Genomic DNA, 25,556 nt, shown 5'->3' on the forward strand with positions numbered 1-25,556 from the left:
ACTCAGATTTGAAACTTAAATGATATTCTAAATGATGTTTTGGGCTGAGAACTACTATTTTACTAATGACCGAGGGGCTTGTGATGATTTTCGGACTGAGTGAGGCCGAGGGCCATACGTGAGGATATGTTGAATGATATGAGGCCGAGGGCCTGAGATATTGTATATGCCACGAGGTGGCTTGAGTGATGTGAGGTCGAGTGCCGAGTGATTTGAGGTCGAGTGTTGAGAGATGATGCCACGAGGTGGCTTGATATTGTGCTTGGGCCGTAAGAGGCCCCTCCCAGAGTCTTCACACCCCCAGTGAGCGCCGTCGATGATATATGGATCGGGCTGCACGCCGCAGCGATATATGGATCGGGCTGCATGCCGGAGCGATATGTGGATCGGGCTGCACGCCGTAGCGGTTACTATATGATACTATTCTGAGAATGATCTGAGAGAGAGAGCCTAAGGGGCTGAGAGTGATCTGAGAGTGAGCCCGAGGGGCTGGTACTGTGCTGAGATATTGCCTGAGGGGCGAATCTTGATGTGTTCATCTTTCATATTTACTTATCATTTTACCTGTTATATTGTGGTATTTGTGCCCGAGGGTTTTTTTGTGCTTATCGGCACTAACTATTTTGCAATCATTGCGTAACTGCTGAAAAAGTCATTTTCAAAAGAGATTTAAACTAAGCTAAGATATTTCTAAAGGTTTCACAGCTTTACTGCTTTTCTCAAAGGGTTTTACACTGCTTCTATACAGCATGTTGGTTGCTTTAAGTGATTTCTTACTGATCAATTATTATTTACCTTTATTACTGATTGAGTTGGAGTACTCACTTTACTCCCTGCACCTCGTGTGCAGATGCAGGTATTTATATACACGGTAGCGGGTTTTGACCTGATCGGAGGCTAAATTATCGGAGTTTAGCGAGTTGACTGCCAGCGTTCGCAGCATTCACATTTGTTCCTTTGTTTGTCAGTTCTATTTTGTATATTTCAGGCCTTGTATTTGTATTTATACCCTAATAGATGCTCGTGACTTGTGACACCCCGGTTTGGGATGTGTTTAGGTTGTATTCCGCACTTTATAAAGAAATCTTTTGTTTAGATGGTGGTTATTTAATTATGCTAAAACTGCTTATTAATATTAACTATTCTGAAAAGGCAAATTGGGTTGGTTGGCTGGCCTTGTCTTCATGAGAGGCGCCATCATGACCGGATCAGGGATTGGGGTTGTGACAAGTTGGTATCAGAGCCTAGGTTACATAGGTTTCACGAGTCATGAGCAGGTTTAGTGGAGTCTCGCAAATCGGTATGGAGACGTCTATATTTATCCTCGAGAGGCTACAGAACCTTTAGGAAAACTTCACATTCTTGGAATCTTATCATGCGTCCTTGATTCAGCTTGAAAAGTAACTCTTGAAATTCCTTCCACGCGTTCACATGCGTGCATAAGTGCTCAGTATCAGATGTGCCTTGATGACTTGTGATTCCCCGATCGAGGGGTGAGGCGTGATCTCTGTGAGTTTGATGTTGGGCCAGTCTGGAGGACTTGAGGCCGGATCTTTGCCTATGGCTTGAGCACCGAGGTGCTGATTGTGTGAGCAAGTTTGAATATTATATGTTGGGTATTGTCCCTATTAGTGGATGTGACAGTTGGGTAACTATGTGATGAGTATGTTAGTACTGCGAGATGTATCTATATGACTTGGAAGTGACGAGGAAGGTCTGCTGGGTGATAGAAGGACTATTAGGTGCTGGATTTCCATCTTGATTCGAGGTATAACCACAAGTTATGGGCGCGTGAAGAATCTTTTCATGTCTCCTAATTGGAGTGAAGTAAATTTCACGTTGCGGTATGAGTTCAGACTTAGGAAGACTAAGTGACTGTGTAATGTGTGACAGTGGAAGGTATACAAAAATGTTATATTGACGCGAAGCAGGCGGGTTATCTCCTACGGAGTGTTCTGAAGTGGTGTGATCCTTATGTGTATGTTAGAAGATCTCATGTGTAAGTGAAAAGTATGTGTTGAAATTTGAAATTTCAGGTCGCTAAAGAGAGTGGGCTTAACTGTTGTGGGGATGAATGCGAGATTTGCAGAAGATTTACAGTACTAGATGATCTGTGTTTTCACAAGCTTACAAATGATTTGAGTTTAATCTCACTATGATATTGTGGCATCAATAGAGTAAAAGTGTTATGAGTTATTGAGGGTATCTTGATCTATGGCTTCGCGCCAAGTGGGGGAGTCTGTTGTGAGCAGTTGATGGCACAGTTAGGTGCTATGTTGGTTCCAGTTTGAAGCGTGCGAGTGAATTATCTATGACTTGCGGAAATTGAGACCGAGAATGGCTCGAGTAAAGGAAGATTTCGACAAAGGTTATACTATGCTTCATGGGGAAAGAAAATCACGGGATGTCTTTGTCACACCTCCTTTTTCACTACACCCCCTGGAGGGTATAAAGGAGTTGTTCCAATTAAAGGACAATCGAAACGGGATTTATTGTTAAAAGATTCAGAGTCACCACTTTGGAGATTTATGGTGTCCCAAGTCACTGGTTGAATCCCGAATCGAGGAAAACTTGACTTTGTTTAACAGTCCGCAAACCAGAAATCCGGGTAAGGAATTCTGTTAACCTGGGAGAAGGTGTTAGGCATTTCCGAGTTCCGTGGTTCTAGCATGGTCGCTCAACTATTATCATTGGCCTATCTAGCTGATTTTAGAACAATTTGAACCTATGTGAAATTTTAACCTTTTAACCGCTTTTATTTAATATATCTTTTTCGGAAGATTTCAATGTTATTTAAAACATGTCTTGAACCGCGTCACATAAATTCACCCGCGGTCCACGATATATTTTAACTAACGTTTTTGAGATTTGGATTTGGGTCACATAAATGCGCACCCGAGCCCTTTTATCTAATTTGATGTAGTTCAGTTCATCAAGTGACAAAACTTTGCAAGCTTCAGCCAAAGCACCAACAGTAGCAACCCTTTGTGTTTGACCACCACTAAGAGTGTGAACTGGTTTTTTTCAAATACTCAAACATCCCAACTGCATCCAAAGCTCTTGCCACCCTAGTCCTGATCTCAGCTAGTGTAAAGTTCAATTTACCAAAACCAAAAACAACATCAGCTTCCACTGTAGGCATCACGACCTAATGATCAGGGTTCTAATACAGAAAGCTCCTTGGCCTCTCCACGTACAAGAACCCATCATATGGACTCAATAAACCTGCTAATATCTTTAAAAGGGGTTGCTTTTACACAGCCATTGGGTCCAAAAAGCATCAAGAATTGCCCAGAGGGAATTTTCAGTGAGCAATCCTTTAGAATCGGAAGTACTTTCCCCTGTCTGGAGACAACTGAATAGCTAAGGTTTTGAGCATCAATTGCAAAGCTGTAAGCTGTTGTGACATTTCTGAGGGAGAAGTTGAATTTGATATATTATTTTACATAATAGGTGAAGTATACCTATAACATATGTCTGCCTACATATATAACTCGAAATTGCCTCGAAATCGCATAATAAAACACAACCAATTCTGAGCTCTTAAGAAAGAACTCATTCGTTTATTGTCAATGAAACCCATTAGCAAAACCAAGCAAAATACCAAACATGGATAATCAGTGCAAGAAACTATGGGTGAATCACAAACCATGACGAAAGACAGTACCTTAACCACCATTTAGACTGTATTCAGAGCAATCAGAAGTTTACGCACATGGATAAATCCTCACTCTACTATATACAGGGATGGATACTCTTGTTCATGCTTTCTTAAAGAGCGATAACACCAATAGGAGTGCACATATACCTTAAGAAGCTACTCTCAGTTTACTCTGGACTTGGAGACATAATTACTATAAGATTCTCACAAGGATCCAGATTCACACCAAAGCTTTAAGTAAACCAAGATATTCAATCCAACATGGTATGGTGTTCTTTAAAACAAAGCCAACAAACATCAGTGAGATTCATTAGGCCTAAGAGTGACAGCAACAAATTTCCTTTTCAGATCCTATATGACTGAAATGTTAAACTGGACTGACAACAATAGAATGTTCATGAGCACAGATATGGAAAGCCAACAAAATTCAACCAAACTTATGCGCAAGGAGGCTTTTACAAGATTTCATGGCTACCAGACTGATCAGATAAGCAGACAACACAATAGCCTTGCTGATGATTCCCTTTGGCTGATTAGCAATCGCAAAACCAAGCAAAACTTAGATAGACACATAAACTACTAGTAAATCAAAGCTGCTACAGGCCAAACAGTGCAGAATTTTTCGAACAAGAGCAGGAAATAGAGCTGCCTAGACAGTGCAAAACAGGGCATGCCAACAACTGCTCAAATTGACTTCTTCAATAGCTCGAAAGAGCAGAAGTCTTGTAGCAGAAACAAGGCATACAAATTTTCGAACAAGAGCAAGAAAATATAGCAATCTCAACATCTTCAATCAGTAGAACAATTAATCCTCAAACCACTTCATAAATATAATAACACTCAATGAATTAGGATTAAAGTAGAAATGAGAAGCTATTTTTCCAATTCCTAGAACTTCAAGGTTAAGCTTAGCTCACACAACTGGACGTCAACCTTTAATTTTAAGTCCAAACCATGTCAACAAATAGACCCGAATCAAGTTTTCAGCTACAATACATCAAAGAAAATCGACATAGCTCGACAGACTTTACAAAAATAAACTCTCAACTAGTCACAGATCGATAAGGAACTAAACTCAAATTCACTGATTCAACCCCACACAAGCTTGAATGACAGCAACAAAGCGATGCAAACTCAGAAATTCCATAGCTCAAGAACAGCCTAAAAACAGAGTTACATGGGAGAAAGAAAATCGAACCTGAAGTTGCAAACTTCTTTCAATAACTATAGCCATAATGATACGCCTTTTGCCTTCTAGTACTAGCGAGGTTCAATAGCAACTCAGCAGAACAACAATAGAACCAAGGTCGAACTTCAATTCATTTTTTTTATCTCTTTGGAACTCAAAGTCGGACTCAGATAATAAAAAATTGTATATGCTTCTCTTACTTTGAAAGAACTCTTAAGAGAAGAAATCAAATAAGAGAATAGAAACCCAGAAGTTAAATAAAACCTTTCAACTTTTTTCTCAAAATATTTTTTTGAATCCCCTCTCAAAATTGGATCCAGTTCCTTTTGAGAACGAACCCCATGATGAATATGGGGCTCGGATTGAGTGAAATCAATCCAACGCCTCACACTCATCCAACGAATCCTCCTCCAGAACCTTCCAATCGTTAAATAAATCCAAATTTGAGCGAGTGAGAGGAGAGGGGAATATTGGCGTTAGAAACCATTATCCGTGGTAAGAGGAGAGAAGGGGGAACGCGTGATGTGAGGTTTGATGTTCACTCGCTTGAGATTTGGCGAGTTGAACGCGGTTGAGATGAAGAAGATGATGAACAGTCACGTTTCTAAGTTAGGGATTTAGGATTAGGCTTCTGTGGGTGTACATGTGGGGAATGGGTCGGGTTTGGGTGATTTGGGCCGGGTTTCTGCGTGATTGGGGTGGGTAGGCTGATGATGTTAGGTTTGGGCTGGGGATTTGTTGAGACTTTGGCCCAAAGAAGAAAAATCTGATTTCATCTTTGTTTTTTCTTCTTTTTTTTTTTTTTCAATTTTTCCTTTAATTTTCGAAATCTAATTAAAATCCAAAATTAATTCATAGAACTAAAAAAACTAATTAACCCTAAAATGATAATTAACACAATTAATTAAAAATAAATTATCAAAAGAAAACTACTCAAAATCAAAGTTTAAAATTAAAAGTGCAAATTAAACTAAATTTTTTGTGATTTTCCATTTTATGCAACAATTAATTTTCTAATTAATCCTAAAATGTAAAATTAACCTTAAATGCAAATGCAACATATTTTGGTATTTTTCACTAATTAAAATGCACAAACAAAATGCAAACAATTAACAGGAAATGCCACAAAAATCCCCAAAATTGTAAACAATGAGAAAAAATTATTTTGTTTTGAATTTATGGGAGTAATTCATATAGGGCAAAAATCACGTGCTCACAGCTGCCCCTCTTTGCCCGAAAACACGAAGAGTTTTCGTGCAAAGATAAAGTGAGCGGATACGAGTGATTTTTTTCCGTTTGAATACTCCGTGGGAAGCATTTTTGAAAGATTTGACCACACCCTGCTTCCGAGGTTGCCTACATATCCTTGGTTAAAAAGGAATCAGGTCACTGTAGTTCGGAAAGTTTTGGTAGCTGGGACTACCATGAAGCTGTGATTTCATTGTTGCTGCTGCTGTTGCTACTGCTTATTGAACTCCCTTATTACGCCATGTCAAAATAAAACAAGAAGCTAGACTAAACTATGATCTATGGATTAAAAAAGTCCTATCTATATCTTCCAACTTGATCTTGTGTTTCTTGTTGCCTTATTGTCCTCCATTCTCTCGGAAACGTCTATTTTTGCCACCTTGAATTGTAAACTGAGATGTTTTCCCCTTCTTCAGGTGGGTGCCTGACTGCTGAACTTGATATGTATTCCCATGCTATCCAGGCGGGCTCCTGACTTCAAAACGTGAATGTATTCCAATACTATCCAGGCGGGCTCCTGACTGCTGACTTGAAATGTATTCCCTGCTCTTCAGGCGGGCTCCTGACTTCAAAATAAGCAAAGCAAAGAATTTGAAAGCTAAACTTAAATGGTACTCCCTTGTTCTCCAGGCAGGCTCCTGACTGCTGCGCTTGAAAGTATTCCCTGCTCTTCAGGCGGGCTCCTGACTGCTGCATTTGAAAGTATTCCCTACTCTCCAGGCGGGCTCCTGACTTCAATTTGAAATGTATTCCCTGCTCTCCGGGCGGGCTCCTGACTTCAAAATAGACAAAACAAAGAATTTGAACGCTAAAACTTAAATTGTACTCCATTGTTCTCCAGGCGGGCTCCTAACTGCTACGCTTGAATGTATTCCCTGCTCTCCATGCGGGCTCCTGACTTCTAACTTGGAATGTATTCCCTGCTCTCCAGGCGGTCTCCTGACTTCAACTCAGACAAAAAAAGAATTTGAAAGCTAAAATTTAAATTGTACTCCCTTGTTCTCCAGGCGGGCTCCTGACTGCTACGCTTGAAAGCATTTCCTACTCTCCAGGCGGGCTCCTGACTTTAACATAGACAAAACAAAGAAATTATTTTTGCCCCAGTTTGGTGGCTGGGCACAGATGTGAGTGTAAAACTGAATCATATTACCAAGTATTACTAAGAATTAGAAAGCTAGGTCCCATTATTTAGGGGGGTCCTGACAACTCTTAACTAAACGACAATTTTAAATCTAAGTTATATCTTCTACAGGTGTGACTTCTGCTAAGTCTTGCTATCTAAGAGGATCTTTAAACTACTCTCATTATCCAGGAGGGTCCTGAAAATCCAAAGTCAAGTTTTATCTTAAGAGTGACAATCTTACGGCTAACTTATATTACCCTACACCAGAACTTACGCTAAATTTTGTTATCCCATGGAAATTTTAAAGCTAGGTCCCATTATTCAGGAGGGTACTGACAACTCTTAATTAAATACTATCTCAAACATGCAAACTTTGAAGCCAACTTATATTCCTTGGGGTTACAATTATGCTAGATTATGCTACTCATGATTGTTTTGAATTTTAAACTAGGTCCCATTTTTCAGGAGGGTCCTGAAAATCAAAAATCAAACCTGTTTGGTGACTGCCTTTCTCCACAGAGAGTTACTCTGAAGCAAACGAACTTTTCTGCCCCTGTTTCAATCAAAGAAAATTTGTCAGTTTAAAATGGTGGTTAGATGATGGCATTCTTGCTGAAGATCTTTCCGCTGCATTATTTTGTTCCGACTGGCTTCCCCGAACTGGCCTTGAACCACTTTGACTTTCTGACTGACTTTCACACCCCATGACCTTTGACGAACCGAGTGTTCTATACCCATGCTGTTGTTTTACCTCTGGCCTTTTTATCTGAACCTTTGCGTCTCCCATGACATTACCGAACCATTCCACCAATGAAACTTTCGGTGATTCCTTCTATCCCCCTCTTACATCATGTTATCCTCAGTATGCTCTGACCACGATGTGTTTTGCAATTTTGGAAGTTGGTAGTGAGCTTTGACTTGCTTTGAACAAGACTGACATTGAAACATCTTAGATAAATAAACCCAAAATAAAATGAAATGCAATGACTTTGCGGGTTAAGGATAAGAAGAATCCAAAACCAAATGACTGCTACAAAAGGAAAAGAAAAAGAAACCTATCTGAGTGGGACATCTGGTACCGATGATCATGACATTCATTTCGGATTAATCGGCCCAATCTGTCCAACCAATCAATTTTCAGTCGCCGTACTATGTTGCCTCAGAATTTCCATGATCTGATTACTTCACCCAAACCTTGACATTGTTTATCCTGCGGTTCCTTGAAACAGTTTTCCACCAACAAACCTTTCTCATTTCACTTCTCGACTCACTTTCGCCTCAAAGTGCCCGTGAGGGTTTTCACCAATAAGACTCTCTCATTTTAATTTCTCTCAACTCTCGTCGCCTTACGGTGCCCGTGAAGGTTTTCACCACTAAGACTCTCTCATTTTTATTTCTCTCAACTCCCATCGCCTTACGGTGCCTGTGAAGGTTTTAACCAATAAGACTCTCTCATTTTATTTTCATGCTTGAACCAGAGCATTGCGCCTGACATGATTTACATTTACCTGCTCGACTTGGCATTTCTCAAAGACTGATCAGAAGGTCTTTCTTTGGACCGTAATGTAGGCTTCTGGACAGGGTTGGAAAGAAAGGATATAAAAGGCTCAAAACAATTCAAATGGGTTAGAATTACAAGTTTCGGAATCAGGCTTCTCACAACATCCACAACTTCTGTCCCAGTTTCTTGCTTGGGGACTTTTGGATTTTTGTTTTGATGGGACCAAACCGTGAGGCTACCTAGGTATCCTTAAAAGAAATCAGGTCGAACGTAGTTTATGTCATAGAAATTACTTTGTTGTTGTGATTTTTCTTTTTCTCTTTCTTTTTTTTTCCTTTTTTGCTTTTCTCTTCATTTTTTTTTTGCTTTTATTGTTTTTCTTTTCTTCTCTTTTTTCCTTTTTTTCATTGTTTTCTTTCTCTTTCCTTTCCTTTATCTTTTCTTTTTCTTCCTTTTCTTATATTTCACACTTGTGTTTCTAATATTCACTACTGATTCCGAAAGAGGGGTATGAAAGAAAGCAAAATAAATAAGGCTCAAAACGGGTAATGAGGGATAAAGTGTTTAGATAGTAGAGCAAAACGCCTTCGTCACTTCAATCTTCAAAATATACCAAATACAAACAAGTACAATCAAACAAAGAAATCATACATAGTATCTCTTGACTGCATCGAAATTGATAGTTATTTCTACACATTTCCCTTCTACATCTGTCAAATATAATGCGCCATTGGGCAACACTCTAGTTACGACAAATGGCCCCTGCCAGTTTGGGGCGAACTTTCCTTTTGCTTCAGCTTGATGAGGCAAGATACGTCTCAACACTAACTGACCTACTTCGAACTTCCGTGGACGTACCTTCTTGTTATATGCTCTTGCCATTCTCTGTTGGTACAATTGGCCATGACACACTGCTGCCAATCTCTTTTCATCAATCAGACTTAATTGCTCCAAGCGAGTTTTGACCCATTCAACGTCATCAATTCCTGCCTCAACGACAATCCGAAGAGATGGGATTTCAATTTCTTCGGGTATTACTGCCTCCGTGCCATACACCAACAAATAAGGAATGGCCCCTACTAAAGTACGGACAGTAGTGCAATAACCCAACAATGCAAACGACAGCTTTTCATGCCACTGCCTAGAACCTTCCACCATTTTTCGAAGTATCTTCTTTGTATTTTTGTTGGCTACCTCGACTGCTCCATTCGCCTTAGGGCGATATGGGGTGAAATTGCGATGTATAATCTTAAACTGCTGACATGTCTCCGTCATCAGATGACTGTTGAGATTAGCGCCATTGTCCATGATGATTACCTTTGGGATCCCAAATCGACAGATGATATTTGAATGCACAAAATCGACCACTACTTTCTTGGTCACAGATGTGAAAGTTTTCGCTTCAACCCACTTGGTGAAATAATCAATGGCTACCAGAATAAATCTGTGTCCGTTTGATGCTGCTGGCTCGATTGGCCCAATGACATCCATGCTCCAAGCAACAAAAGGCCATGGTGCAAACATTGTATGTAATTCGGATGGTAGAGAATGAATCAAATCTCTATTCACTTGACACTGATGACATTTGCGCACAAAACTGATGCAATCCTTCTCCATAGTGAGCCAATAATAACCTGCTCGGAGGATCTTCTTTGCCAGAACGTACCCACTCATATGCGGTCCACAAACTCCGGAGTGTACCTCGGTCATGATGGCTATGTCCTTCCTAGCGTCTATGCATCTTATCAATCCCAGATCTGGGGTTCTTTTGTACAATACCCCTCCACTGAAAAAAAATCCACTTGCCAATCGCCGAATTGTTCTTTTCTGATCACTGTGGCCTGTACCGGATATACCCCCATCCTGATGTATTCTTTGATATCATGGAACCATGGCTCCCCATCAAGTTCTTATTCCACCATATTATAGTAAGCATGTTGATCACGAACTTAAATCTACAAAGGATCCATATAAGCCTTATCTGGATGATGTAACATTGACGCCAGAGTAGCCAAAGCATTGGCAACTTCATTATGGATCCTTGGGATATGCCTGAACTCTATTGACTGAAACCGTTGACAAAGATCATGCAAACATTGTCTATATGGTATAAGTTTCAAATCCTGTGTTTCCCATTCTCCCTGAATCTGGTGCACCAGAAGGTTCGAGTCACCCAAGACCAAGACTTCCTGGACACCCATATCCACAGCTAACCTCAAACCCAGAATGCATGCCTCGTATTCATCCATGTTGTTGGTACAGTAAAAACGAAGCTGAGCCGTAATAGGGTAGTGTTGCCCTATTTCAGAAATAAGTACCGCTCCTATCCTCACGCCCTTCATGTTTGCTGCCCCATCAAAGAAAAGTTTCCATCCCGGCTTCTTAACTTATTCCAACTCTTCAATGTGCATCACCTCTTCATCAGGGAAATAAGTTTTCAAAGGTTCATAATCATCATCGAACGGATTCTCGGCCAGATGGTCCGCCAAGGCCTGTGCTTTCATTGCAGTACGAGTCACGTAGACAATGTCAAACTCTGTGAGCAGGATTTGCCACTTTGCAAGCCTCCCTGTGGTCATAGGCTTCTAGAAGATATACTTCAATGGATCCAGGCGAGATATGAGATAAGTAGTATAACATGACAAATAATGTTTCAGCTTCCGTGCCACCCAAGTTAGGGCGCAACATGGTGTTTCAAGGTGAGTATACTTAACCTCGTAGGATGTGAATTTCTTGCTGAGGTAATAGATGGCCTTCTCCTTCCTGCCAGTGATATCATGTTGACCCAATACATAGTCGAATGAATTGTCCAAAACCGTCAAATACAGAATCAAATGTCACTCTGGTTCTGGCGGGACCAACACGGGTGGGTTTGACAAATACCCCTTTATCTTATCAAACGCCTCCTGACATTCATGTGTCCACTTGACCGTAGTATGTTTCTTTAATAGTTTGAAGATAGGCTCACAAGTTGTCGTGAGCTGAGCGATGAACCTACTGATATAATTCAATCTCCCCAACAAACTCATCACCTCGGTCTTGTTCCTCGGAGGTGACAATTCCTCGATAGCCTTGACTTTTGATGGATCTAGTTCAATACCTCGGCGGTTGACTACGAACCCCAACAACTTTCCAGACGGCACCCCAAAAGCACACTTTGCAGGAATAAGCTTGAGATTATACCAGCGAAGCCTTTGGAAGAACTTCCTTAGATCCCTGACATGGTCAGACTGCTTTCTAGACTTTACGATCACATCATCCACGTACACCTCTATTTCCTGGCGTATCATATCATGGAATATTGTTGTCATTGCCCTCATGTAGGTTGCCCCAGCATTCTTCAAGCCGAATGGCATGACCAGATAACAGTACGTTCCCCACAGAGTGATGAATGTCGTCTTTTCTGCATCTTCCTCGTCCATTAAGATCTGATGATAACCCGCGTAACAATCCACAAAAGAACCAATCTCATGTTTGGTACAATTATCAATCAAGATATGGATGTTCGGCAATGGGAAATTGTCTTTTGGACTCGCTTTGTTGAGATCTCGATAGTCAACACACACCCTGGTCTTGCCATCCTTCTTTGGCACAGGCACGACATTGGCTAACCAGGTGGGATACCGCGTGACCCGAATGACTTTTACATCGAACTGCTTGGTGACCTCTTCTTTGATCTTTACACTCATATTAGTCTTAAATTTCCTCAGCTTCTACTTGACAGGAGGGAACGCCGGGTTAGTGGGCAACTTGTGAACCACTAAATCAGTGCTTAGACCCGGCATGTCGTCATAGGACCATGCAAAAATATCTTTGAATTCGAACAGTGCTTTGATTATCCCCTCCCTGAGTTGTGATTCCAAATGGACACTTACTTTAGTTTCACAGACATTATCTTGGTCCCCTAGATTAAGTGCTTCTATATCGTTCAAATTAGGTTTGGGATTTTCCTCAAAATGACTTAATTCCCTATTAATTTCTTCATAGGCCTCATCATCATCAAATTCCAACTCGTCATCACACTCAATTTCTTGTATTATTATTTCAGAGTTAGATTGGCCTTTAAAACTGGGCCGAAGATTCCTCATGAATGTCATGTCATTGATGTCAGCATAAAAAGAACTGTACAAAAGAAGAAAACAAAAATAAAATTAGAAGAAATGAAGGAAAAGGAACAATTGCATTTCATTAAATTTAAAGATAACATGGTTTTAACACATCCAACTGGATGGAACATAATATCTGAATTACAGACCCTAGAATAATCCAGACAACTAAAAGAAAATCAAAACCCACTACCAAGACTCCCTCCGGATAGGAAGAGGAGTAGCTTCCCAGTTGTTGATTTTTGCACGTGGTCCTACGAATTGCACATCTGCCTTGCTTGACCCTTCCCCAGCCTCAACCATGTTAACCTCGGTGAACAACCTTTTGAGTCCCTTATCCAAGTCTCCATCATCACCAATCAATGATCCAGGAACCTTTGACAACAATAGCTTTTTGATACCCGACCTAACGAATGATCTGGACAGATGCGAGATTGGCTTTGGTAATGCCCATGCTTTTTGTTTCATTTTGCGGGATCGTCACACATTTGCAACTGTAGGCTTGAACCCGAGACCAAAAGTATCCAGATTCTTTGGAAGAGAAACTGGTTGCACAATACCTTGCAGAGATGCACCCAAACCATTGCCCGGTACAAAACCATTTTTCAATATTTTAACGGATACCATGACTGATGTCGCAACCATCTTTGGAGTTGGAACGCACTTTCCTTCCGGAATTTTCTCTACCCATACTGTGTCGAAAACCTGATAAACCCACGGCCCCATGTCATCTTCAACCTTGATGAGCGGAACAATGGAATCATTGGGCACACAAAAATTATCTTCGTCGTGTACAACAATTTCCTGTCGATCCCATTCAAAGTTGACCACTTGATGCATAATAAACGGGACCGCTTTGGTAGCATGAATCCAGGGTCGTCTCAACAACAGATTATAAGAAACAGCCACATCGAGCACCTGGAATTCCATAGTAAACTCCACCGGCCCTATTGTAAGCTCAAGCACTATGTCCCCGACTGAATCTTTACCCCCACAGTCGAATCCCCGAATGCAAATACTGTTTTTGTGAATTCTTTCATCCTCCACTTTTAGCTTGTTCAACATGGAGAGAGGACAAATATTTGCGCTAGACCCATTGTCAACCAGTACCCGAGTAACCACGAAATCTTCGCATTTCACCATCAGATAGAGGGCTCTATTGTGCTCGGTACCCTTCCACGGGCAACTCATCATCCCAAAAAGTGACTCTGTTAATCCTCAAATATCTTGTTATCTATCTTTTCCAAGTGGTTTACTGAGATTTTGTCAGGAACGTGGGCCTCGTTCAAGATCTTCATCAAAGCCCGACGGTGCTCATCGGAATGGATCAATAATGACAATAATGAAATCTGAGCCGGTGTTTTCCTCAACTGCTCCACAATGAAATAGTCCTGCACTTTCATCTTTCTCAAGGACTCCTCTTCTTCTTCCTCATGGCTTTCTTCACCAATACTGGGTTATCTTTTGAAGTCTTAGCATTCCTCAACTCTTCGGGGGAAAAGCATTTCCCCGATCGAGTCAAACCATGAGTCTCACACACTTCTTCTTTAACTTCTTTCCCCTAGTAAGTTTCTGTCACTCATTCATAATTCCACGGGACCGCCTTGCTGTTGATTACTGGAAGCTGAGTTACTAGTTTTATAATAACAGGCTCTGTGCGAGCACCCTTCACAACCACAACAGGTTTACTTGTAACCCCTAGTACCACCACTTTAGCTTTCTCTAGTTTCACTGCAACAGTGCTTGACGACCCTTTCTCGGCTACCACAGCTGGCTTATTATCTACCCCTTTCAACTGGAACACTGATTTCCCACTGGTTACCTTTTCTTTTGAACTGGTTTCACTGGAATGGATCATCATCACTGTCTGCGAGGGTTTCTTAGGCTCCCCTCCCTTGTGTATCAACTCAATCATATGGGTCTCATGGTGAGCTGGCAGCGGATTTTGATTGATATTTGGTGCTTCTTGGGCCTGAACCTCGATCCGATGAGTATCAATAAGCTCTTGCATAGCTGTTTTCAGTTTCCAACACTTCTCTGTGTCATGTCCTGGGGCCCCTGAACAATACTCACAACTCACCGAGCGGTCAAGATTTTTGGGAAGGGGATTCGGTAGTTTGGCCTCAATCGGATTCAACATACCCAACTGTCTCAGTCTGTGGAATAGACTAGTATATGATTCTCCCAATAGAGTGAAAGTCTTCTACTTCTGCAACCTCTCATTCTTAAAATCTTGATTGGGTCGAAAACCTGTTCCAGGAGGATTTCTGTAGGCTTTTGGGGGTGGATAGTTATTTTGTAGATCTTGGTATGGGTTTTGTGGAGCTGGCACACGCCATTGTATGTGAGCGGGAGGTTGGGTATAGGTTTGTGCATGATGGGCAGAAAAATGGGGATCTGGCGGTGGGTAATAGTGTTGTGGTGGGTTATATGGAGTGTGGGGATAAGTTTGGGGATAGGGTCGAGGCTGGTTATAGTAACATGGAAGGTTTCTGGGTCCAACCCAAGCTCCTGACTCAATTGTCGCAACATCCTCTTTCTTCTTATTCCCGAGCACACCTCCAGTACCGTTTTGAATGGTACTGAGTAGTCGCTTTGATTACTGAATAACTCATGATTTTGTTGGACTTGTGTGCCTCTTCAACCATGCCTCCCATTTTTACAACTTCATTAAAGGATTTGCCCACTGCTGACAGCAAGTGACCGAAATAAGTGGGCTCCAAAGCCTGCAAGAAATGATCAACCATCTCGCTTTCTTTCATCGGAGGGTCAACCCTCACTGCTTGTTCTCTCCAATGGAACCCATATTCTCTGAAACTCTCACCGGGCTTCTTTTCGATTTTTGTCAATGACAGATGGTCTGGAATAATTTCAAGATTGTACTGGCAATGACAGGCGAAGGCTTGGGCCAAATCGTCCCATGTGTACCACCTGCTGTGATCTTGTCGGGTATACCATTATAATGTCGATCCACTCAAACTCTGGCTGAAATATGCCATCAGCAATTCATCTCTTCCTCCTGCTCCTGTCATCTTGCTACAAAATCCCCTTAAATGTGCTACTAGGTCGCCATGCCCGTCGTACAGATCAAACTTGGGCATCTTGAACCCGGCTGGTAACTGAACATCTGGGAACAGACATAAATCTTTATAGGCCACACTTACTTGACACCCTCATATCTCGGAATGATTGTTCTAAGCTTTTGACCTTTCTGATCATCTCCTCATGCTCAGAATTTTTGGGTGGCTTCTCGGTTTCTGTCGTGAGATCAAGATGAGGGGTGTAAGAATCGGGTTCTGGAACTTTGAAGGTAGGTTCAGGGGGATAATACTGGTTGTCGTGAGTCTGGAACAGAGATTCACTAAAGGATCGGTGTAATGTAGCAGGTGGAGGTGCCACAAAAACAAGAGTGACTGGCGGAGGAGGGTATGGGACTTGTTTGGGTGGAGGAGCTTGTGATGTATGAGAAGTGGTGCCTTGGCATTGTTGGTAGAGGGGAAAGGTTGGAGATGAGTTCACAGTTGGAGGTTCCTGAGGTTGAGCCAGTGGTGGGATATAAGCGAGGTTAGCGGGATAAACTGGCCATGGATGCCCCTTTGCCCAGGCTTGGTACATTTCCGCCATTTGTTGCTTTAGCATACATTTCCTCCCTCATTGCATTAACGTCCATTTCTTCCACTTCTTTCGATGGGTCGATAATACTTGTTTCTGATTCCTGATTGGCCATATTCAGCTTGTCTTTCGATCGGGTGTTGTATGAGTGAGTTTCCAGAATGCCAACCAACTAACCACCTGCCTGAGCTCAATGCATCAACAACAACATTGTTAGCGGTTAGGTTTTTAACAAATTGGTAATCGCACATTTGAGGAATGAATGCACCTAAGCAGTTAATCGTTTCTATCATGCATTTGTTTGGCTGCTTGCGTCATCCCGGCTTTTCCATTTGCAAATTTCTTTCTTTTTCTCTTTCTTTGCTTTTCTTTGTTCTTTCTTTTTCTTTCTTTATCCTCTCATCGCCATCGTTTCTTTCTTCTATTTTTCTTTTCTTTTTCTTTCTCTCTCTTATTTTTCCCCTCTTTTCTTTTCTCTTTTCTTTTCTGTCTTTTGGTTATGGTCGAATCCTATGGAGATTGCCTACGTATCATGACCCCGCATGAATCAGACCGAGCGTAGTTTTGGGAGATAAGTGTGAAAGTAAATAAAACATTTTTTGGGATTTTTAGTTTTCATAAAAAAACAAATGCTTCCATTACAAAAACCCAAAACTAACAAATTCCAAAAGACTAACAGACTCTGATGCAAAAACGAAATACAGACTCTGAAAATATGTTATCGTACTCCAGCAAAAGGAAATACAGACTCGAAGACAGATATAAAATACAAACTCAACATGACTTACAGACTCTAACAGAAAAGGACATACAGACTCAAACGAAAAATCATGAATACATCAATGCTCCTGGTGCCCGGGGGACATCATTCAGTCTCGCCGCGGGCCTATATGCAAGCTCCCTTTGAAGTCGGTCCAAGTCGTTCATTATCTGTTTGACAAATGTCATCACTGCTGCGAAAAAGGTAGTGCGAGTCATATCCTCACAGATCTGGCACTTCATAACGATGTAGTCATTGATGTTTCTAATTCTCTCTCTTATGACGCCCTTTTCTTGTAACAAATGTCCAATCTGTTGGGCCCTGGCTTCCAGAGTTTGCTCAGCCGCATGATTTTGCTCCTGAAGTTGTTGCAAATCTATTTCTAATTGCTCCAATGTTGTATAACAATGTTCCCTTTCAACTTTGAAGTCTTTTGCCTGTTTGATTATTTTGTTTTTCGTGGCGATGACCTTTTTCTTTAACCCTGCGACCTCGTCTTCTTTCAACTGATTAACCAGGCGTGCTCGTTCATCTGCATTTTTAGCCAATTGTTTTCGAGCCTTGTCTAGTTCAATTTCTGCCTTGTTCAAATCAAAACTATAGTCATTTACTTTCTGCCTCAGGTTAGCTATAAGTGTTTCATCTCTGTCGCTTCGTGCTGGATTTTCTGCCGCTTCTTTCATTTTCTGAATTTGAGCTCGAGGGTCTCATTTTCTTTGGCTAGCCTTTTCTTTTCTCCTTCATCTGCCGCAACTTGCAAGCTACTCTCGACTTGAAGTTCTCTGATTTGCTTTTCCGATTTTCCTATTGTGGCTCTGTACTTGTTTTCCTTGGCCAACCAAACCCACTGTTCTTGTGATGCCTCAACAAATTCCTGAAGGTGGGGTCTTTTGGCCGGCCTTCCAAACTCAATTTCTCTGGCGAAACCTCACCCTTGGATCGATCACGTACACAGGTATTGGCTGTTAAGTATTGACATTCGCTCCAAATTTGACGAACTGCTGCTTCATGAAATTGACTGTTAGGTTCGATCTCAGCTACCTGAGCACTAATATCTTCATCTCTCGGAACTATCTGGCATCTCCCGGGGTGCCTCAAAACCCAATATGGGGCACAAAGCTGGATACTCCTAAGTCCCATCAAGAGGAAGTGAGGCCCGGTGGCTGGCATGTATATGACCTCATCCATAGGCAGCCATCCAAATGTCCACTCTATTTGGTTTGCAGTGATGGAACGGAGGCGCGTTACCCACTCTGTGACCCCCTCTAGCAAGCTGATCCCGTCAACCCTCGTGTAAAATTCTTCTATGCATGTTTTTTCTGTCGACCCACAACTCATAAATTGAAGTCGATGGCACAAGTGTTCGATCATCCACATCTGCAACAACATGTTGCACCCCTCGAAAAAGTCTCCTCTGGCTTTGCAGGCTGTGAGAGCGCGGAAGATCTCAGCTATTATCATGGGCGCGAGGGTGCTGTTGGCCTGAGTAAGCAAAGTGCTAACAACCCTAGATACTCGTATGTCAATATTCCCGTATTTTGTAGGAAACACCACGAGTCCCAAAAAGGCCACCATAAAAGCAAAACACCTATGTTCTTCCCACTTAAGGTGGTTTCCTTTGCTGCAGATTTTGTTTTTCAGCTTGTTGAACCCCCATATATGACCATATCTGTTGTATATAAACTGCAAAGTACAAAAACCGGCTGCCAAGTCTGGGTTGTGGACCCCCTACTTATTTTCAAAGAGTCTAGGAATCTGTGCACGGCCCTTGGAGCAATCAGGTACTGGTGTCTCAGGGGAACTTTGGGACTCCCAATATATCCAGCTATTTCTTCCAATATTGGGCTAAGTTCAAAATCTGAGAAGTGGAATACGTTATGGGCCGGGTCCCAAAATGTAACCAACGCCTTTACGATGTCTCCCCTAGGATTAATCTTCAGCAACCCAGTGACGCCTCCCAGATATATATTGACCGTGTCTTGTCCCGATTTACCTAGATCATCCCACCACATATGTAATTCCAAAGGGACCTTGCTCATGACTGTTATTAGCAAATTCTGACCCGTGCTCTTTTTGCACATTTATTAGGGTGGTTATGCAAAAATCACGATTCAATTGACTCAAAAACAAAATGGACACATCTTTTTTCTCTTTTTTTTTCTTTTCATTTAAAAATAAAATTCGGTTTTGCCAATACGACCTTTCAGCACCTCGGGGTTGAAGATTTTAAGGTTGTATTGGCTCACCGGTGAAAACCTCGAAAAAATGACCACAGGTGGCTGTTCTTGCAAAAACAGCCTTCTGGCGCCCTTTTTTAGGACATTCGGCTATTTCTGACAAGAATGACATCACCCTAACTATTTTTCAGATAGAAGTAAAATTTTGTTTTTTTGTGGCTATTTTTGCAAAAAAGAAGTTGGACCCGATGAAGGTTGCCTACGTATCTCACACCCTGTGAGAATCAAACTGGCGTAGTTCGGGTAGATAAAACATATTATTTTTGAAATCTCTCTTTTTTTTCATTGGCAAATAAAACAAACAATTTTTGGAAACAAAAACTTTTTTTTTCATTGGCAAATAAAACAACTATTTTTGGAAACAAAACTTTTTTTTCCTTCTCTCTTTTTTCATTTTCTCAAAAATTCGGCAGAGTTTCGACACTATTTGGACATTGGTTTTTTTTTTTCAAAACATGCGATTAACTCTCTTTAACCCTCATACTGTTATTTCTCTTTCCTCAACTTTTCAAATATTCAAAAGTCGGTCAGCATGCAAGTCCGAAGCAAATAAATACACAGGTAGCAAGTAAGATGCATTAGGATGGTCATTTTTCATTTTTAGTACACCTGTCCTAGACAGACTCAACCCTTGTGTTGAGCCTCCAAAGTCAAATACACATGATGCAAACAAACGTTCCTACTAGGGATCTGACATGAAGCTGAGTTATTCTAGGTTCAAAACTTGGGTATTTGTTCTAGATTGTGTACCCGAGCGGACAACTCGAGCCGAGGAGGGGGCTATGTACCGGGAACCAAACGGCCATCCGACTTAGTAACTGGTCCGAGCCTCCTTCTTATTTCAAGGTATGACACTAACAGAATAGGGAGTCTTGACCAGTGAGCACATCCCCAAAGATGAGAAGAGAAGAGTTTCGTAGTAGTTTATATACAGTTGCAGATAATATCAAAGCGGTAAAAGCAATATTTTGCACATTTAGGCCAAACATGTAATAAAATCAAATAATAAATAAAGCCAAATAATAACAATTATTCTAAGCTAGAATTCTTGAACCCTAAACCAGAGATTCTAGGTTCGGTCCCCAGCAGAGTCGTCAGAGCTGTCACACCTCCTTTTTAACTACACCCCCTGAAGGGTATAAAGGAGTTTTTCCAATTAAAGGACAATCGAACGAGATTTATTGTTAAAAGATTTAGAGTCACCACTTGGGAGATTTATGGTGTCCCAAGTCACCGGTTGAATCCCGAATCGAGGAAAACTTGACTCTATTTAATAGTCCACGAACCAGAAATCCGGGTAAGGAATTCTGTTAACCCGGGAGAAGGAGTTAGGCATTCCCGAGTTCCGTGGTTCTAGCACGGTTGCTCAACTGTTATCATTGGCCTATCTAGCTGATTTTAGAACATTTTGAACCTACCTTTTAACCCATTTTATTTAATATATCTTTTTGGAAGATTTCAACGTTATTTAAAACATGTCTTGAACCGCGTCACATAAATGCACTCGCGGTCCACGACACATTTTATCTAACGTTGTTGAGGTTTGGATTTGGGTCACACAAATGCGAACTCGAGCCCTTTTATCTAATTTGATGTAGTTCAGTTCATCAAGTGACAAAACTTTGCAAGCTTCAGCCAAAGCACCAGTAGTAGCAACCCTTTGTTTTTGACAACCACTAAGAGTGTGAACAAATTTTTTTCAAATACTCAGACATCCCAACTGCATCCAAAGATCTTGCCACCCTAGTCCTGATCTCAGCTAGTGTGAAGTTCAATTTACCAAGACCAAAAACAACATCAGCTTCCACCGTAGGCATCACGATATGATGATCAGGGTTCTGATACACAAAGCTCCTTGGCCTCTCCATGTATAAGAACCCATCATTTGGACTCAATAAACCTGCTAATATCTTTAAAAAGGGTTGATTTTACACAGCCATTGGGTCCAAGAAGCATCCAGAATTGCCCAGAGGGAATTTTCAGTAAGCAATCCTTTAGAATCGGAAGTACTTTCCCCTGTCTTGAGACAACTGAATAGCTAAGGTTTTGAGCATCAATTGCAAAGCTGTCAGCTGTTGTGACATTTCGGAGGGAGAAGCTGAATTTGATATATTATTTTACATAACAGGTGAAGTATACCTATAACATATGTCTGCCCACATATATAACTCGAAATGGCCTCGAAATTGCATAATAAAGCACAACCAATTCTGAGCTCTTAAGAAAGAACTCATTCGTTTATTGTCAAGGAAACCCAATAGCAAAACCAAGCAAAATACCAAACATGGATAATCAGTGCAAGAAACTATGGGTGAATCACAAACAATGACGAAAGATAGTACCTTAACCACCATTTAGACTGTATTCAGAGCAATCAGAAGTTTACGCACATGGATAAATCCTCACTCTACTATATACAGAGATGGATACTCTTGTTCATGCTTTCTTAAAGAGCCATAACACAACAGGAGTACACATATACCTTAAGAAGCTACACTTAGTTTACTCTAGACTTGGAGACATGATTACTATAAGATTCTCACAAGGATCCAGATTCACACCAAAGCTTTAAGTAAACCAAGATATTCAATCCAACATGGAATGGTGTACTTTCAAACAAAGCCAACAAACATCAGTGAGATTCATTAGGCCTAAGAGTGACACCAACAGATTTCCTTTTCAAATCCTATATGACTGAACTGTTAAACTGGACTGACAACAATAGAATGTTCATGAGCACAGATATGGAAAGCCAACAAAATTCAACCAAACTTATGCGCAAGTAGGCTTTTACAAGATATCTTAGCTACCAGACTGATCAGATAAGCAGACAACACAATAGCCCTGCTGATGATTCCCTTTGGCTGATTAGCAATCGCAAAACCAAGAAAAACTCATATAGACACATAAACTACTAGTAAATCAAAGCTGATGTAGACCAAATAATGTAGAATTTTTTGAACGAGAGCAGGAAACAGAGCAGCCTAGACAATGCAAAACAGGACAGGCCAATAACTGCTCAAATTGACTTCTTCAACAGCTCGAAAGAGCAGAAGTCTTGTAGCAGAAACAATGCATACAAATTTTCGAACAAGAGCAAGAAAATATAGCAATCTCAACATGTTCAATCAGTAGAACAATTAATCCTCAAACCACTTCATGAATATAATAACACTCAATGGATTAGGATTAAAGTAGAAATGAGAAGCTATTTTTCCAATTCCCAGAACTTCAAGGTTGAGCTCAGCTCACACAACTGGACATCAACCTTTAATTTTAAGTCCAAGCCATGTCAACAAACAAACTCGAACCAAGTTTTCAGCCACAATACATCAAAGAAAATCGACATAGCTCGACAAACTTTACAAAAAAAACTCTCAGCTAGTCACAGATCGATAAGGAACTAAACTCGAATTCACTGATTCAACCCCACACAAGCTTGAATGACAGCAACAAAGCGATGCAAACTCAGAAATTCCATAGCTCAAGAACAGCCTAAAAAACAGAGTTACATGGGAGAAAGAAAATCGAACCTGAAGTTGTAAACTTCTTTCAATAACTACAGCCTTAATGATACGCCTTTTGCCTTCTAGTACTAGCGAGGTTCAATAGCAACTCAGCAGAACAACAATAGAACCAAGGTCGAACTTCAATTCATTTTTTTTATCTCTTTGGAACTCAAAGCCGGACTCAGATAATAAAAAATTGTATATGCTTCTCTTACTTTGAAAGAACTCTTAAGAGAAGAAAATCAAATCAGAAAATAGAAACCCAAAATTTAAAGAAAACCTTTCAACTTTTTTCTCAAAATATTTTTTCGAAACCCCTCTCAAAATCGGATCCAGTTCCTTTTGAGAACGAACCCCTTGATGAATGTGGGGCTCGGATTGAGTGAAATCAATTCAATGCCTCACACTCATCTAGCGAATCCTCCTCCAGAACCTTCCAATCATTAGATAAATCCAAATTCGAGCTAGTGAGAGGAGAGGGGAATCTTGGCATTAGAAACCATTATCTGTGGTAAGAGGAGAGAAGGGGGAACGCGTGGTATGAGGTTTGATGTTCACTCGCTTGATATTTGGCGAGTTGAACTCGGCTGAGATGAAGAAGAAGATGATGAACAGTCGCGTTTCTGAGTTAGGGATTTAGGATTAGGCTTCTATGGGTGTATATGTGGGGAATGGGTCGGGTTTGGGTGATTTGGGCCGGGTTTCTGTATGATTGGGGTGGGTAGGCTGATGATGTTAGGTTTGGGCTGGGGATTTGTTGGGACTTTGGCCCAAAGAAGAAAAATCTGATTTCATCTTTGTTTTTCCTTTTTTTTTTCAATTTTTCCTTTAATTTTCGAAATCTAATTAAAATCCAATATTAATTCCTAGAACTAAAAAAACTAATTAACCCTAAAATGATAATTAACACAATTAATTAAAAACAAATTAAGAAAAGAAAACAACTCAAAATCAAAGTTTAAAATTAAAAGTGCAAATTAAACTAAATTTTTTGTGATTTTCCATTTTATGCAACAATTAATTTTCTAGTTAATCCTAAAATGTAAAATTAACCTTAAATACAAATGCAACATATTTTGATATTTTTCACTAATTAAAATGCACAAACAAAATGCAAACAATTAAAAGGAAATGCCACAAAAATTCCCAAAATTGCAAACAATGAGAAAAAATTATTTTGTTTCAAATTTATGGGAGTAATTCATATAAGGAAAAAATCACGTGCTCACAGTCTTGAGTTGTCATTGGTAAAGGATGCTCGGTGCATAGATTAGGAGGTTGCTGGGTTGTATTGAGATAAGGATACATCTAGCGGTGTCAGATTGCTAATGAAGTACGGGCGGTTCTGTTCGTTTGATCAGGTAAATTATAGTTTGAATGAGAGTGAATGACTCTCGAGAATGGCTCTAAGGTGTTCAAGATTCTACGGGGAATGATCGGGTATTTTAAAGTTGTATGTGTGGTTAGAGACTGAGTTTTCATTGGAAAAGGTCAAGACTTGTGGTATTTCTATGTTAATTATGGGATTCTATGTATCAGTATCAGGAAAGTAAAGGTAACAGATTTAGATTTATAGGAAGTTCTTCAGAGTAGAGTATTCTGGAATATTGTATTTCGGGGAATAGTAGAGGGAGTATTCAGCGGCTTATGGGTCTTAGTCAGTGTAGTTTTGTGCTTGGGTCTCGTGTGGTAAGCCTGGATTCAAGCATTGTGGCGCTACAACAAGGGGGAATGTCTGGTTGAAGATGAAACGGAAGGAAATCTAGATTGATGGAGTAGTTTGATAGTAGACCGGATCGACATGGTAAGGCTAGGATGAATTCCTTGGGTGCATTCGAGGTAATGAGTTCTTACAGGTATTTTGTAGCAATGTTCTTGGGTTTGATGGCTTGCTTAGCTTGGTCTAGTTAGAAGGATCCAGTCCTCGTAGCTTTGTTTGTGCAAATGGAATTGGGAGAGTTCTTGTTGATTTTTACCGCGGTTTAGAGATGTATATTTTCTATAGGCATGCAGAGCATGGGATGTGTATTGATTTTCTTTGAGATGGGACCAATGGAAAGTTCTTAACTAGTTGAGTACGTAGATTTTTATGGTTCGGAAGGGAGATGAAGTTCTCATGTTATCCTAGGACGATATGGTATATTCGGTATGTTGTGAGGATCGAGATTTGCATGTATAAGGTTACAGTTCAGTTCTGAAAGGAAGTTCATAAAACTCTTAGGCAACAGGTAGTCTCAGATAATCAAGGAAATGGTACTGCTAATTGGAAGTGATTTGATGAGAGTATATGTTTCAGAAAAAGGGCAATGTGATTAAATTTATGATACTTCGGTAGTATTGCAGCACTTTCTTGTTGGATCGACTGGTGATATTCGGGTTTTCTTGGTGGCACATGGAAATTTTAGAGTATCTATTGTGGAATGATTGGGTATTAAAGGTGTGGCATGTGTTCGGACGGCGAAATTGGGATTGGATATGGTGATTCATGTGCTGTGTGGATGTGGAGACGAAAGTTCTCATATACAGGCTATGATATGGTTGTAGATCATGTGTATTGGCACTGTTTAGAAACTACCGGGATTTGGATGCCGAGGGGATCTTTCTTTGCTT

General features: G+C 40.6%; 2 pseudogenes; both read right to left on the minus strand.

Annotated features, from left to right (window-relative positions):
• Positions 1-2,793: 2,793 nt before the first annotated feature.
• LOC142161966 (ABC transporter I family member 10-like) lies at positions 2,794-3,428 on the minus strand (annotated as a pseudogene).
• Positions 3,429-4,005: 577 nt separating this feature from the next.
• On the minus strand, positions 4,006-21,791 carry LOC142161967 (ABC transporter I family member 10-like; annotated as a pseudogene).
• Positions 21,792-25,556: the final 3,765 nt, after the last annotated feature.

This window comes from Nicotiana tabacum, chromosome 7 (assembly GCF_000715075.1).
Source record: "Nicotiana tabacum cultivar K326 chromosome 7, ASM71507v2, whole genome shotgun sequence".
In the NCBI taxonomy this organism is placed as follows: domain Eukaryota; kingdom Viridiplantae; phylum Streptophyta; class Magnoliopsida; order Solanales; family Solanaceae; genus Nicotiana; species Nicotiana tabacum.